Source organism: Cervus canadensis, chromosome 18, assembly GCF_019320065.1.
Source record: "Cervus canadensis isolate Bull #8, Minnesota chromosome 18, ASM1932006v1, whole genome shotgun sequence".
Taxonomy (NCBI): domain Eukaryota; kingdom Metazoa; phylum Chordata; class Mammalia; order Artiodactyla; family Cervidae; genus Cervus; species Cervus canadensis.
In genome coordinates, this window is record NC_057403.1 from 17,232,986 (window position 1) to 17,247,282 (window position 14,297).

Genomic DNA, 14,297 nt, shown 5'->3' on the forward strand with positions numbered 1-14,297 from the left:
GGGCAGACAGACCTGTCCCCAGTCAGTGATGACCCAGAGTGAGTGGGGCTGGGGTGGGGGAGCCCAGAGTGGGTGCCTGACCCAGCCTGAGGATCAGAGATGGCTTCCTGGAGGAGAGGGCATCAGAGAGAGGATACAAGGATGAGCCAGGGGGTAAGTCTGGTAGGCAGAGGGAGCGGAATGTGAGGTGTTGAGTTGAAGGCACAAAAGAAAATTCAAGTGGCTCCAGAAGAGAGAAAATGAGAGGGTGGGTGGTTCAAGATAAGGTTGAGAACACTCCACAGTGATTCCTTAGGCCAGGAGGGGCAGCTTGGCATCATTGGAAAGCGATCTCAGCTCACCTCCAATAGCTGCTCCTGTTTGGGTCCCATTCACACCACAGCATTCACCAAGGATCTGCTCCAGTGACGCCTGAGGCTGAGCGAACCAGCTCTGGAGCCAGACTGCAGGGGTTGGACTCCTGGTTCCTCCACCTGCGAGCTCCGCGGCCTTGGGCATGTCAGTTCCCCTCTCTGGTCATCACTTTCCTCAGCTTTAAAATGGTAATGGTTTTGCGTCTTCAGGGGCTGTGGTCCAAGTTCTCCATGCCCCCAGCAGTGGTTTTTTGAGAAGGTTATATCATCCCGTGTGTGTCAGTGTCCTCATCTGCAGACTGGACATGAAAAACGCACAATGCCTGTGAAGATCAAGCAAGTTAATGCTGGGAAAGTACTGGGAACAGCGCCTGAGTACTGGCACACAGTGAGCGCTCAGAACACGTGAAACCCCTCTAGGCGTTGTAGCTGGGGTGTGCTGTAATACTCACAGGAAGTGAGGGTTACACTCACTCAGTCATTCAACACACACTCCCCGAGCACCTGCTGCTCCTGCTCTAGGTGCTGGAGAGAATGCAGGGGACAGAAAAGAGAAAACCCAGCTCTAGTGGGGAAAGAGACGATAAAGAAATATAACAAATAGGTAAGTTGTGTGGGATCTTAGAAGAGAGATCCCACATGCTATGGGGGCTCTCTTCACATGCTATGAAAAAGTGCAAAGCAGAGTAGGCTAGGTGATAATATTATTCCATTTCATAGCTAAGAACACTGATGCTTACAGAAATGACTTGTCCATCTGAGGCCAGGGATTCTGGTCTGCCTGGCTTTTAACCTTCATGTGTGCCACCTTCCAAGGTCCTAAGGTGGCTTCTGGCGATCTCCAGCCCCATCTCCTCTGTACACCCCGATCAGTCAATGCCTGTGACCCCATCACTCCAGTACATTCTTAAACTCTATGGTTCCCTGGGCTGAGGGCACCTGGGGTAGACAAGTCAGCATTCAGGGTCTTTACCATCTACCCTGTTCTTCCTGGAATATCTCAGTCTTCTGACCACCCACCCACTCTTCTCTTGATGTCCTCTGCTCTGTCCCACCTACCTGGGGCCCCCTTCCTTCCTCTCCTCTGCCCCACCCAACAGGACACGGCTGCCACTGGAGTAGGCTTCCCGAATTTGCCTCTTCACAAGGAACAAGGTTTTCTCTCCCTAAACCCTCATCTACCCAGCCGCCCCCCCAACCCCCATGAAGGTTCTCTCTTTCCCTGTCCCACAAGAAAGAGGGACTTTCTGGGTCCTTCCCGTAGCATAACTTCCACTTTCTTTCCAACAGGTGAAAATAAAGCCAGGTCCTTCCCGCCTCCACACCCTTTCCTACTGGTCTCAGCTGGCTGGGCTGGCTCATGGTTGTGTCTTTCCATGAGTGACCTCAGCTTATCTTCCAACCTGTATTGCTGCCCTGGGGCTGCCCCCCACCATTCACTCAGCAAAGACTTATTTGACTCCACTACGTGCCAAGCACTATGTTAGGTGCTTTTTAAAAGCTACAAATATCAGGTTCAGTGGTTAAGACGCCAAACTTCCACTGCAGGGGTCACAGGTTTGATCCCTGGTCAGGGAACTAAGATCCTGCATGCCATGTGGCCAAAAAATAAAGAAAATAATTTTAAAAAATTGTAAAGATACAAATACTGTATCAAGTTCTCTGTGTTGGTATCACAAAACTGATCCATCACTCTGTGTGCTGTGCTTAGCCGCTCAGTCATGTCCAACTCTTTGCGACCCCATGGACTGTAGCCCACAAGGCTCCTCTGTCCATGGGATTCTCCAGGCAAGAATACTGTGGTGGGTTAGTATGGCCTCCTCTAGGGGATCTTCCCAACCCAGGGATTGAACCCAGGTCTCCTGCATTGCAGGCAGATTTTTACCAGTTGAGCTACCACGGAAGCCCACTAGAAAACAAAACAAAACAAAAAAGCCGTTATTGATTAAATTGAACAGAATGTGGGAACCTGCCAATTCTGAATAGCTAGTCCATGAAAACAAGTTCATACATGATTTTAAAAAGAGGAGGGATACTGGCTGGTACAGCGCTCCTCAATCTCTCAGTTTTGATTACAAAAGCAGGCCTTACAATATTGATCTCATACAATATGCATCACTTGCCCAATTTTGTTTGTCCTAATTAGATAAGATGTACACTGTTAGCAATGAAATATAGCTCTCAGCCCCTTAAAGAAATTACATTTTATGCAGGGATGGGGAAGGGTGGAGGGAGACAAATAATAAGCAAGCTACATAATATATAACTGAATTATCTATGATGTTAGAAAGTAATGGAGTCACAGGGGATCAGGGCAAGGGAGTCAGAGTGCTGTGGTGGACATGCAGAATGCAGGACTGAAGCCGGTGATCTGGGTCAGCCTCACAGTTTTGAGAATGACTTGAAGGAGGTCAAGCAAACCTCCAGAGGTTCCTGGGAATTAATTCACTTCTGGAAAAAAAATGGAGGTGAGGTCCCAAGGAGCCATCCCCTGCTTCCTGCATTTCAATAACTGTATGAGAGATTTCCCTGGTGGTCCAGGGGCTAAGACCCTGTGCTCCCAATGCAGGGGGCCTGGGTTCAGTTCCTGGTGAGGGAACTAGATCCCACAGGCCTCAGCTAAATATCTTGAATGCTGCAGAGCAACTGAGCCCGTGCATAACTATTGAGCCCTCGCTCTAGAGCTCAGGAGCTGCAACCAGAAGCCTGAACACCTGTGTGACCAGAAGCCTGTGTGAGCTCCAGAGCCTGTGTGACCAGAAGCCTGTGTGACCTCTAGAGCCTGTGTGACCACCAGAAGCCTGTGTGAGCTCCAGAGCCTGTGTGACCAGAAGCCTGTGTGACCTCGAGAGCTCAGGAGCTGCAACCAGAAGCCTGAACACCCTAGAGCCCGTGCTCCACAGCAAGAGAGGCCACCGCAAAAGAAGCCCGCACATTGCAACTAGAGAGTACCTCCCGCTTGCGGCAACTAGAGAAAAGCTCACGCAGTGATGAAGTCCCAGCACAGCCAAAAACAAATAAGTAAAATTTTAAAAAAATACAGAGAGATTCCAAGATCCCCAACAAACCCTACAAGAAGTCTGAGATACTCCCATCTCTCCCCTGACAAATTCACAGGGTGAATGCGTAACTCCTAATTCTAGCATCTGAAGCTTCATTACCAGGGGGCTTCCCTCTCTTGCTTCTGTCCTCAGCAACTCCTGCACACACACAATACAGGGCTCTCAGGGTCATTTTACCTAGATGGATTTTATTTTTTTCTTTTTTAAAAAAATTTATTTTCATTTCTCTAATAATGAGTGATGTTGAGCATCTTTTCATGTGTTTGTTAGCCATCTGTATGTCTTCTTTGGAGAAATGTCTGTTTAGTTCTTTGGCCCATTTTTTGATTGGGTCATTTATTTTTCTGGAATTGAGCTGCAGGAGTTGCTTGTATATTTTTTGAGATTAATCCTTTGTCTGTTTCTTCATTTGCTATTATTTTCTCCCAATCTGAGGGCTGTCTTTTCACCTTACTTATAGTTTCCTTTGTAGTGCAAAAGCTTTTAAGTTTCATTAGGTCCCATTTGTTTAGTTTTGCTTCACTCATTATTAGAGAAATGCAAATCAAAACCACAATGAGGTACCATTACTCGCCAGTCAGGATGGCTGCTATCCAAAAGTCTACAAGCAATAAATGCTGGAGAGGGTGTGGAGAAAAGGGAACCCTCTTACACTGTTGGTGGGAATGCAAACTAGTACAGCCACTATGGAAAACAGTGTGGAGATTCCTTAAAAAACTGGAAATAGAACTGCCATATGACCCAGCAATACCACTTCTGGGCATACACACTGAGGAAACCAGATCTGAAAGAGACACGTGCACCCCAATGTTCATCGCAGCACTGTTTATAATAGCCAGGACATGGAAGCAACCTAGATGCCCATCAGCAGATGAATGGATAAGGAAGCTGTGGTACATATACACCATGGAATTTTACTCAGCCGTCAAAAAGAATTCATTTGAACCAGTCCTAATGAGATGGATGAAACTGGAGCCCCTTATACAGAGTGAAGTAAGCCAGAAAGATAAAGAACATTACAACATACTAACACATATATATGGAATTTAGAAAGATGGTAACGATAACCCTATATGCAAAACAGAAAAAGAGACACAGAAATACAGAACAGACTTTTGAACTCTGTGGGAGAAGGTGAGGGTGGGATATTTCAAAAGAACAACATGTATACTATCTATGGTGAAACAGATCACCAGCCCAGGTGGGATGCATGAGACAAGTACTCGGGCCTGGTGCACTGGGAAGACCCAGAGGAATCGGGTGGAGAGGGAGGTGGGAGGGGGGATCGGGATGGGGAATACGTGTAAATCTATGGCTGATTCATATCAATGTATGACCAAAAAAAAAAAAAAATTAAAGAAAAATAATAATAATAAAAAAAATAATAATAATAAAAAAATTTAAAAAATTTTATTTTAATTGTAGGCTAATTACTTTACAATATTGTGGTGGTTTTTGCCATACATTCACATGAATCAGCCAAGGGTGTACCTGTGTTCCCATCCTGACCCTCCCTCCCATCTCCCTTTCTCATCCCATCCCTCAGGGTCATCCCAGTGCACCAGGCCTGAGCGCCCTCTCATGCATTGCCTAGATGCATTTTAGAGAGTATTTAAGGCAATGGCAACCCACTCCAGTACTCTTGCCTGGAAAAATCCCATGGACGGAGGAGCCTGGTAGCCTGCAGTCCATGGGGTCGCTACGAGTCGGACATGACTGAGCGACTTCAATTTTCCTCTGAAAGAATATTTCAAAGGTGAACTCCACAGGATTCTTGGGCTGGAGAGAAAGAGAAGATGTCCCAAAAGGAAGAAGAAGTTGCAAAAGAAAGGTAGGGAAAGTACCCGCCTCTGTGGCTGAGCCAGAACAAGGCCGTCTTTCCTCTCTCACTTTCAAAGAGGGGAAAAAGGGCAAAAAGATGAGACTGCTGCTTTAAGGATGAGTCTGAGGTCCCCAAGAACCTTGGAGGTAGAGCAAGCCTGTCGTCTTGATGTGGGTGACACTGGGGTCCATTCCAGCAAGTGTGCTTGTTTGGGGTCCACTCACTTTTTTGGGGTCCACTCAGATGTGGTGTGCTGACATGGCATCTTAGTCCTGGCCCTCCACAACCCTCTGCTCTAGTCTTCACGTGTTTGAGGGAGCCTTACAGTGGAGTGGTTAAGGAGCCAGGCTCTGGGCCAGACAAAAATGGGTTCAAAGCCCAGCTACTCCCACCAGCTAGCTGTGTGACCTTAAGCAAAAGGATGAACCTCTTTAAGCTTCAGTTTATTCTTCTACAAAATGGGTGTAACCATAGCACCTCCCTCTCAATGAGATGCTGAACCTAACAGCTCAGCAAAGAGTGAAGTTAACTTTTTAAATTAATTCTTTGATTATTTCCCATTTGTATTTACCCTTACACAGACATAATCAACTCTTTAACTCCTCCTAATAATCCACTGGAGAAGGAAATGGCAACCCACTTCCATACTCGTCTGGAAAATCCCACGGACAGAGGAGCCTGGCCGGCTACAGTCCATGGGGTCGCAAGAGTCGGACACGACTTGGCAACTAAAACAAACAACAATAATCCACTGATAGAGGTCCTATTACCAGCCTCAAATTTATAGGTCAAGAAACCAAGACTGGAAAGTTCAAGAATTCATCCAAGGTAACAAAAGCCGGGAGGTGGTGGAGCAGGGACTTGAACGCAGGCCTTTCTGCGTGGGAGGCAGCTTGGCATATGAGGTCAAGTGCAGATCCTGTGATCCTGGGCTCTGATGCTCTGAGCCTCCATTTCTCCTCCTCTCAACTGGAAAAAGTTATATGCATAGCTTCTTCTTAAAGTTGTTGGGAGGATTTCAGAGTAAACCCAGGACCATGATTGGTGCAGTTAGCTCTTGGTAATTTAGCAGTATCTATGATGAATGATGGTGTAATTATAAATATTGGGCTTCCCAGATGGCTCAGTGGTAGAGAATCCACCCGAAATGCAGGAGACGCAGGAGATGTAGGATCAATCTCTGGGTCATGAAGTTCCCCTGGAGAAGGAAATGGCAACCCACTCAGTATTCTTGCCTGAAAAATCCCATGGACAGAGGAGCCTGGTGGGCTATACAGTCCAAAGTGTTGCAAAGAGTCGGACATGACTGAGCAACTGAGCACACCGAGCAATTATAATACTATAATAGCTAGAAGTTAGTGGGCACTACATGAGCTCTAAGTTGTCACTTACTTTAACACTATTATTAATAACAATAGGCTTAGTGACCACTTACCACGTGCAGACACTGGCTAAGCCCCAGTGATACCAGTGAACTGTCAGGACCACTCTATGGCTATGTGCGTGTGTGCCCAATAGCTTCAGTCGTGTCTGACTCTTTGCGACCCCATGGACTGTAGCCCACCAGGCTCCTCTGTCCATGGGATTCCCCAGGTGAGAATACTGGAGTGGGTTGCCATGCCCTCCTCCAGGGATCTTCCCGACCCGGGGATTGAACCGGTGTCTCCTGCACTGCAGGCGGATTCCTTACCTCTGAGCCACTAGGAGAGCCCGGTATGGCTACATTTATCTCCATTTCGCAGATGAGGAACCTGAGGCAGGAGGGGTTGGGTCACTCTTCCAAGAGTACCACTGCTAGAAAATGGTGACCAGGTATTTAAGCTCACTTCTGCTAACTGGGGAGCCTAGGATCTAATCACTGCACTAAACTGGGAACAAGTGAGAAGTGCCCACCTCCAGCCCCAGTCCTGGTCTCCAGGTCCTCAGGCACGTTCCTTCCCTGCAGACCTGCCCCAGGCAATCCCCCAGCTCCCTACTCACATAGCTCCCAGCAGTGCAGCCCTCTGAACTCCCCAGACGCTCGGTCTCAGCTCTGTGACCTCTGAAGAGCCCACAGCTGATACCTGGGGCCTCATGACCCTGACAAAGAAGCCAGCCACCCCTGTAGGTGTCACACTGATGAGGACACCCAGAGTGATCCCCGCGATGCCCCCTGCAGGAATGGTGGTCCTGAGGAAGACTGGCTGCAGGTTGTTCTCTGGAGCCTCTGCAGGAGAGCGGGGAAGCAACAGAGAAAAAAAGAGAGATCGGGAGAGAGAGCAAGGCAGAAGGGCCCTGAGTTTCAGGTCCTCTGGACTGTGCATGCCTTTTGTATGCCCTTTTCTCCCTCCATTTTACAGATTTGAAAACTGAGGCCCAGAGAAGGAATAGATAACATATAACAGTCATGGCTAACAGTGATTAAGACCAGTAAAGTATATGATCTCATTTATTGCCTAACATAACTATGAGATGGGTTTTCTTAATATCCCCATTTTTCAGAGGGAGAAACTGAGACACAGAGAGGTCAAACTACCTAACCAATATCACACACATGGTGGAGTTATAATTTGAAACATACTGATGCCAGAGCCCACAGTCTGAATCCCTCCATTATTCAGCCTCTGGGGATCATATTTATCTATTCCCCCATTCAGTAGACATTTATTTAGTACCTACTGTGTGCTTTTTTTAGGTCCTGGAGATATAGCTGGAACAGAGCAGGTAGAAATCCCCTGCTGCCCTGGAGTTACACTTTAGGAGAGAAATGAGACCCCAAACACACAGTGGGGCAAATAAGTATTATTAAAGTTTTACCAATGTGATAAAGGAGCAGAATGGGATGTTCTGTGAGGTCTTTCCAGGAGGATCAGATCTAACCAGAGGTAATTAGGGAAGCTGAGTTGGACGTAATGACATTTAAACTGAGATCCAAAGGTTGAATCCAAGATCAGTAGGTCTAAGGGTGAGTCTCCTGGGCAGAGTGACCAGAGTTTCATTCATTCGTTCAGCAAACTGTTCTAGTCACCAAGGGCAGAGCAGGCAACAAGGTAAACAAGGTCTTTGCCCTCATAGATCTGACTATCTAATGGGGAGACTGATGATTAAAAAAAAATCAGTATGACTAAGTGAAGTCAGAGAAGGCAAAATATCACATGATGTGGTTTATATGTGGAATCTTAAAAAATGGTACAAATGAACTTATTTGTTGTTGTTTAGTCACTCGGTCATGAACAACTCTTTTGTGACCCCCATGGACTGTAGCCCACCAGGCTCCTCTGTCCATGTGATTTCCCAGGTAAGAATACTGGAGTGGGTTGCCATTTCCTCCTCCAGGGGATCTTCCTGACCCAGGGATCGAACCTGTGACTCCTGCAAGTTTCCTGCTTTGGCAGGCGGATTCTTTACCACTGAGCTACCAGGAAGTCATGAACTTATTTACAAAAGATAAATAGAGTTAAAGATGTAGAGAACAATCTTAGGGTTACAAGAGGTTTAGAGGGGAAGGGATGAAATGGGAGAGATTGGGATTGACACATACACATTACTATATGTAAAACAGATAGCAAGTACCTACTGTATAGCACAGGGAACTCAGCACTCTGTAACGACCTCTATGGGAAAAGAATCTAACAAAGTGGATATATGTATACATATAACTCATTCACTTTGCTACATAACAGAAGGTAACGATACTCAATTTTTTTGAAGTAAAAAAATACTGAGAAAAAAATCAGCATGATAACTAAGTAAATTATCTACTGTGTTAGGAGATAAGGGCAGGGGTCAGAGAAAGGAACCACAGAGCAGAAAAGACCAGGAGGAGAAGGGGAGTGGGCTAGTTTAGAATCTGAAATAGTGCAGTGAAGGTAGACATCACAAAATAGGAACATCTGAGCAAAGACCTGCACACAGGGAGGAAACCATGAGGACGTCACCGAGGGGAAGAGAAATCCTGAGGCAAGAGTATGTCAGGCTTGTCTGAGGAACCACAAAGTGGCTGGTGTGGCTGAGAGTGAGAGCAGTGTCTTGAGAGTTGAGTTTGGAGGTGTGGGGAACATACCACAGGAGGTGAGTGTGGAAACTGGAAGACTGCCATGGGCCAGGCAACAGATGGTGGCAGCCAGACCAAGGTGAAGGCAACGGAGGAGGTGAGAAATGGTTCTGGATACATTTTTGTAAATATTCATTTATCTGGGGCATCCCTGGTGGCTCAGACGGTAATGAATCTGCCTGTAATGCAGGAGACCCAGGTTCGATCCCTGGGTCAGGAAGGTCCTCTGGAGAAGGGAATGGCAACTCACTCCACTATTCTTGCCTGGAGAATCCCAAGGATGGAGGAGTCTGGGGGGATATATTTTTAAAATATTTATTAATTTGGCTGTACCAGGTCTTAGTTGCAGCATGTGCGATCTAGGTCCATGACCAGGGATTGAACCCAAGCCCCCCTGTATTGGCAGCACAGAGTCTTAACCACTGGACCACCAGGGAAGTCCCTGGATATATCTTCAAGGTAGAGCCAATGGGATTGGATATGAGGAGAGAGAGAAGTCAGAGTCCAAATATGACCTGAGCATCTGCAAGGATGGAGTTTTCATCATGAAATGGAAAAGAAGTCGGTAGAGTGGGTTTTGAGGAGAGTGAGGGGTGCAGTATGGGCCGCGTTGAGTTGGAGATTCCCATCAGAACTCCAAGTGGAGGTGTCAAGCAGACAATTGAATATATGAGCCAGGAGCTCAACGAGAAGACTAGGCTAGGTATACAAAGAAGATTCATAGGCATAGGGCTGGTGTGAATGGGCCATGAGCCTGGACAGGACCTGTTTTCAGGGGACGGACAGAGATGAGAAGTGACAAGATGGGGCAAGAAGAGGGCTCCAGTCAGAGGTGTTTGGGAGCAGAAGCTTGAGTGGAGTCACAGGCGGCCAAGGCCTGCAGAACCAGATCACATCAGGTTCTGGAAGTCACCTGAGTGTTCTGAATATGTTCTAAGAGCAATGGGAGGGCAAGGCCACTGACTTGCACTTTTCTTTTTTGGCTGCACCAAGTATCAAGTGGGATCTTTAGTTCCCCAACCAGGGATTGACCCTGTGCCCCTTGCAGTGGCAATGCACCGTCTTAACCACTGCACCATCAGGGAAGTCCCCCAACTTGCACTTTTCAAAGCTCACTCTGGCTGCAGAGTTGATATAGGTAGGGTGGAAGGATGGCACCACAGAAAAGGAATACCAGTGAAGAAGAGGCTATTGTAGGTGTCCGGACAAGACATGCCATCTGTGCAGTTTGGGCTAAGGCGGCCGCTGTTGGAAGGAGTGATGAGCATGGCTTCCCCAGAGCATGCAAGACAGAATCTCGAGCCAGAGTTCCCAGTTCCAATCCCAGCCTCACCATTCACTGGCTGGGTGGCCTTCGCAGAACACTTCACCTCTGTGAAGTCCACTTTCCCCATCTATAAAGTGGAGGTACCGTAGGTGGCACCTCCCAATGAAGTGGGAGGATGAGCTCATACGTACAAGGCACTGGGAGGAAGCCCAAGAACTTTGTGCTTTTGTGATTTCTGTATGGAAGACCAGGGCTGGGATGAATCTCAGGGCCATTAGAACAGTAGACACATCCAGAATAGAGAAGAAGTAGATTGGGGGAGATGACTGGTTTGGACCACATTGGTCTCATGATGCTTGTGATATGTCTTAGCTAGCTAGTCTTAGTCATTCAGTCGCGTTCGACCCTGTGACTCCATGGATTGTAGCCTACCAGGTTCCTCTCTCTGTCCATGGAATTCTCTGGGCGAGAACACTGGAGTGGACAGCCATTCCCTTCTCCAGGGGACTTCCCAATCCATGATCGAACCTGCATCTCCTGCATTGGAGGTGGATTTTTTTTTTTTTTTAACCACTGAGCCACCAGGGAAGCCTGTTGTATAAATTCAGTTCAGTTCAATTGCTCAATCATGTCCAACTCTTTGTGATCCCATGGATTGCAGCACGCCAGGCTTTCATAAGTTACCATTCATTTAATTCTCACAAGGTCCCTGAGAAAATACTATTAGCAGCACCATTTTTCAGATGAAGAGCTAGAAGGTTAGAGAAATTAACACATATGCCCCAGGTTAGTGACTGGGATGCAACTTCCAGTTTCCCTAACATCGCAGACTATGTTCTCAGTCATCAACTCATACGGCCAGCCCAATTTCCAGCCCCTCACTCTTAGCATGAGACCTCAGATTTGAAATTGCCATAAAGTACTCCACCTCTCAAGTCACACACAGAGATCTTCCTTGATCCTAGAATAAATAAGCCATTAAAAAAAAATTCATTTGGGATTTCCCTGGTGGCACAGTGTATAAGTGTCTGCCTGCCAATGCAGAGGACACGGGTTTGATGCCTGGTCCGGGAAGATTCCACATGCCCTGAGGCACCTAAACCCATGTGCCATGACTACTGAGCTCACGCTCCAGAACCTGCGAGCTGCAACTACTAAGCCTGTGTACTACAACTAATGAAGCCCATGTGCCTAGAGCCTGTGCCCTGCTCTCCACCACAATGAGAAGCCCACATACTGCAACACAGCCCCGCTCACTGCAACTAGAGAAAGCCGGCACACAGCAGTGAAGACTCAGCACAGTCAAAAATTAGTTAGTTAACTAAAAATTTTAAGATTTCATCCATTTAAGACGTATTTACTGAGAACCTACTTGGGTGCTGAAAAGAGATCTGTGACCTAGTCTCCCACCCAGTGGAGTTGTACGTGGATGGTGGAGCTAGGGTTTCATGTCCTGCACATGGGGTTTGCAAGCCTTTCCCAAGTGCTCAGATGGATCATCTGCTCCTGGGAAGTCGGTAACATGTCTCACAGTGGGATGGGGCATCTCTGGCCTGGAAAGACTTAAACAGGATCCTCAAATAATATGAGGCACTTATGAAAATAATACAAGCCCCCTGCCTTAGGGCAGACACCACCAGCTTGGCCAACAGAACCAGCTGGATTTCAGCCCTGCTTCACCCCTCAGCCACACTCTTGTGGTGTCCCCTTCCACCTTTAAGCAAGGCCCTCAACTCACAAATTACTTTGATGAGAACAGGGTTACTGATGCTGCTGGTGGCTGAGTTGCAGCTCTCACACTGGTAGAAGCCTGAGTCATGCCTGGTGATGTCCCACAGAGTCAGTGTCCTATGTTCTGAAGACAGTTCCCTGTGACCCCAATGAAGAACTTCTGGTCACAGATGTACCACTGCATGGCCACAGTGCTCTTTGGGTTCTACAGGCTGACGGATTCCACATGCTCCTGGGGCTGAGATGTTGACTGTGACATTGGGCTGGGAAAGTGTCTCTGCAGGAAAATTAGGAAGAGGTAAAAATATTGAGTCTTGACAGGTCATAGGCTTAGAGACAGAATGCCTGGGTAGAATTCAGTACCCTTATCAATCATTCTTCTAATTAATAATCTGTTCACCCAATCACCTGTCCATACACCTGTCCATAAGTTCATCTGTTTACCTACCAACTCAGCCGCTCATACATTTATCCAGTCAAGGGTGAACACTTCCTTCCTTCCATCCTACCCATAAATCCAACATCCCGTTGAGGAAGAGGACTTGAAACTGTTCACAAGCCTCTGTGTCCTTTGAAGTAAAAGGCTGACTCAGGAGTTAATGATGAGGGACTTCCCTCACGGTCCACTGGTCAAGAATCTGCCTTCCAATGCAGGCACACAGCTTCAATCCCTGGTCAGGGAACTAAGATCCCGCATGCCTCGGGGCAACTAAGTCCGTGCACCACAATCAGAGAAGACCATGCACTGCAACTAACACCTAAAGCAGCCAAATAAATAAATAGTTTTAAAGACTTTTTAAAAAAAGAGTTAATGAAATGTGAAGAATTAATAGGAAATGTGAAGATGTAGAAACAAACAGTGGGCGTACCAGACCACTTTATCTGTCTCCTGAGAAACCTGTCTGCAGGTCAAGAAGCAACAGTTAGAATCAGACATAGAACAATGGACTGGTTCAAAACTGGGAAAAGAGTATGACAAGGCTGTATGTTGTCACCCTGCTCATTTAACTTAAATGCAGAGTACATCATGCAAAATGCCAGGCTGGATGAAGCACAAGCTGGAATCAAGATTGCTGGGAGAAATATCAACAACCTCAGATATGCAGATGATACCACTCTAATGGCAGAACGTGAAGAGAGCTAAAGAGCCTCTTGATGAGGATGAATGAGCAGAGTGAAAAAGCTGGCTTGAAATTCAACATTCAAAAAACTAAAATCATGGCATCCGGTCCCACCACTTCATGGCAAATAGAAGGGGATAAAGTGAAAACGGTAACAGATTTTATTTTCTTGGGCTCCAAAATCATTGCAGAGGGTGATTGCAGCAATGGAAGTAAAAGACCCTTGCTCCTTGGAAAGAAAGCTATAACAAACCTAGGCAGTGTATTAAAAAGTGAGACATCACTCTGCCAACAAAGGTTTCCAGTAGTCATGTATGGGAGTGAGAGTTGGACCATAAGGAAGGCTGAGCACTGAAGAACTGATGCTTTTGAATTATGGTGATGGTTAAGACTTTTGAGAGCCCCTTGAAAGAAATCAAACCAGTCAATCCTAAAGGAAATCAACCCTGAATGTTTATGGGAAGGACTGATGCTGAAGCTGAAGCTCCAATACTTTGGCCACATGATGTGAAGAACCGACTTATTAGAAAAGACCCTGATGATGCTGGGAAATATTAAGGGCAAGAGGAGAAAGGGGCAACAGAGGATGAGATGGTTGGATGGCATCACTGACTCAATGAGCATCAGTTTAAGCAGACTCTGGGAGATAGTGCAGGACAGGGAAGCCTGGCATGCTGCAGTACCTGTAGTCGCAAATAATAGTCGGACATGACTGACTGAACAGCAAATGGTAGTTCTACTTTTCATTTTTTAAGGAACATCCATATTATTTTCCACAATGGCTGCACCAATTTACATTGCCACCAACAGTGACAAGGGTTCCCTTGTCTCCACATCCTCATCAATGCTTGTTATTTTGCTTTAACTTTTCAAACCAGCAATCCTACTCTTAGGAAGTTAGCCTGAAG

At 46.7% G+C, this 14,297-nt stretch overlaps 1 protein-coding gene across 5 annotated transcripts in view; it reads right to left on the minus strand.

Annotated features, from left to right (window-relative positions):
• The window catches only part of CEACAM20 (CEA cell adhesion molecule 20), a 92,878-nt gene that overhangs the window by 19,012 nt on the left and 59,569 nt on the right, over window positions 1-14,297 (minus strand). For all 5 annotated transcript variants that reach the window (XM_043436146.1, XM_043436149.1, XM_043436147.1 and 2 more), the window contains exon 2: window positions 342-652. The gene's annotated coding sequence lies outside the window, so the exon portion shown is untranslated. The remainder of the gene's footprint in view (window positions 1-341; window positions 653-14,297) is intronic.